Source organism: Aegilops tauschii, chromosome 1 (assembly GCF_002575655.3).
Source record: "Aegilops tauschii subsp. strangulata cultivar AL8/78 chromosome 1, Aet v6.0, whole genome shotgun sequence".
In the NCBI taxonomy this organism is placed as follows: domain Eukaryota; kingdom Viridiplantae; phylum Streptophyta; class Magnoliopsida; order Poales; family Poaceae; genus Aegilops; species Aegilops tauschii.
Genome location: NC_053035.3, coordinates 117,564,537 through 117,567,493, shown reverse-complemented (window position 1 = coordinate 117,567,493; position 2,957 = coordinate 117,564,537).

The window sequence follows — 2,957 nt, the reverse complement described above, 5'->3', positions numbered from 1 at the left end:
GCCGACGCCCCAAGCGCCGTTCTAAGCCTCGTCGCTCAAAGGACGGCAACACTGGCACCGGAGAAAATAGTACTCTAGGCGACGCCGAAAACAATGAAGACCCTGCCGGAGCTGCATCCGAACAGGAAGAACACGGCAACAGGCAAGACAACCCTGATGAACAGGCCATAGAAGATGGCTCGGAGGATGATAGTTACCGTCCAGCCTCCGAGGAGGAGACAAGCCTCGGCAACGAAGACTTCATCGTGCCTAAGGATCCTCTGGAGCAGGAGCACTTTAAGCTTCAGCTCATAGCCACTGCAAGGAGCCTGAAAAAGAAACAACAGCAGCTTCAAGATGAACAAGATCTGCTCATCGACAGATGGACTGATGTCCTAATAGCCGAAGAATACGGCCTCAAGTGCCCAGCCAAGAGCTATCCGAAACGCAGACTGCTACCTCAATTCGATGAGGAGGCACCGGAACACATATCTCCCTCGCGTAACGCGGAATGACCACCACGTGGCCGAGACAGGGCGGCCGACCGGCCACCCCGCGGTCGGGATAAAGCGGCAACTCAGGCCGAACAGCAGCCGGCCCCACCGCCCCGAAAAAATAGAGACGGAAGAGTTCGGGGTCACACGTACGACCTCCGACAAATCCTGGACAGTAGAGCAGGACATACAAGATCGATCTACGGATCACGAGGACGTGCCTCGAGGCACGACGACGGCTACATATTCGGAGATGACAAACCTAACTACGCCCGGGCCGAATGCCGCAGACGGACTTCATCGGAGCTACGCCGCGATGTGGCCCGATACAGAGGTGCCGCACACCCTCTCTGCTTCACAGATGAAGTAATGGATCACGAATACCCCAAGGGGTTCAAGCCCGTCAATATCGAATCATACGACGGCACAACCGATCTAGCAGTGTGGATCGAAGATTTTATTCTCCACATCCACATGGCCTGAGGACATGACCTCCACGCCATCAAATACCTCCCATTAAAGCTCAAAGGACCAGCTCAACACTGGTTAAACAGCCCGCCTGAGAATTCCATCGGCAGCTGGGAGGACTTGGAAGAGGCTTTCCTTGATAACTTCCAAGGAACTTATGTCCGGCCACCAGATGCCGATGACCTAAGCCACATAGTTCAACAACCTGGAGAATCAGCCAGAAAATTATGGACTAGGTTCCTAACCAAAAAGAACCAGATCGTTGACTGTCCGGACGCCAAGGCCCTAGCAGCCTTCAAACACAGCATCCGGGACGAATGGCTAGCACACCACCTCGGCCAAGAAAAGCCGAAGTCTATGGAAGCCCTTACGGCACTCATGACCCGCTTTTGCGCGGGTGAGGACAGCTGGCTGGCTCGTAGTAAAAACACAGCCAGCGAGGCAGGCCCCACTGAGTCCAAGAATAGCACCGGCAAGCTCTGGCGCAATAGACACAAACGCCGAAGCAATGGCGACAACACCGATGACACCACAGTCAACGCCGGATTCAGTGGCTCCAAGTCCGGCCAATGGAAGAAGCCCTACAAAAGAAATAACGAAGGACCTTCCAGCCTGGACCGCATACTCGACCGTCCATGTCAAATTCACGGTACCCCGGATAAGCAAGCCAATCATACCAACAGGGATTGTTGGGTCTTCAAGCAGGCTGGCAAGTTAAATACCGAAAACAAAGAAAAGGGATCACAAAGTGAGGGCGAGGATGAAGAGCCCCGGCAGCCGAACACCGGGGGGCAGAAGAAATCCCCCCCCCCCCCCCAAGTCAAAATGGTGAACACGATATACGCCACACACATCCCCAGAAAGGAGCGCAAACGGGCACTCAGGGACGTCTACGCGGTAGAGCCAGTCGCCCCAAGGTTCATTCCGTGGTCGTCATTTCCGATCACCTTCGATCGTCGAGATCATCCGACTAGTATCCGCCATGGTGGTTCGGCCGCATTGGTCCTTGACCCAATCATCGACGGATTCCACCTAACACGAGTCTTGATGGATGGTGGAAGCAGCCTCAACCTGCTATACCAGAATACAGTACGGAAGATGGGCATTAATCCCTCACGAATCAAACCAACAAAGACTACCTTTAAAGGAGTCATACCAGGCGTAGAGGCCCGCTGTACGGGCTCAATCACGCTGGAGGTGGTCTTCGGTTCTCCGGACAACTTCCGAAGTGAAGAGTTAATCTTCGATATCGTCCCCTTCCGCAGCGGCTACCACGCACTGCTTGGACGAACCGCGTTTGCTAGATTCAACGCAGTGCCACACTATGCTTATCTCAAGCTCAAGATGCCCGGTCCATGCGGCATCATAATAGTCAATGGCAATACGGAACGCTCCCTCCGAACAGAGGAGCACACCGCCGCCCTAGCAGCAGAAGTACAGAACGGCCTTCTCAAGCAGCACCATAGTACGGCTGCCGAGCCCTCGGACATCATTAAGAGGTTCCGGACTACACTGCAACAGGACAGCACGGCTCGTCAAGAGCTCGACTAGAAATTCGGCCTTAGTCCCAGTCCCAATGAGGTAGTGGCATTCGTACCACGCGTACACAATTACGCACTCAAAATTCCATGGACATCGACGGAGGCACAAGATAACCCGGGGTCTACAGTTCGGCCAGACCGATCCTGGACACACATACTTTTACTTCCTTTTCTTGTTTCTGAAGGAAATATGCCCTAGAGGCAATAATAAAGTATTATTTATTTCCTTGTATCATGATAAATGTTTATTATTCATGCTAGAATTGTATTAACCGGAAACATAATACATGTGTGAATATATAGACAAACAGAGTGTCACTAGTATGCCTCTACTTGACTAGCTCATTGATCAAAGATGGTTATGTTTCCTAGCCATAGACATAAGTTGTCATTTGATTAACGAGATCACCTCATTAGGAGAATGACGTGATTGACTTGACCCATTCCGTTAGCTTAGCACTCGATCGTTTAGTAT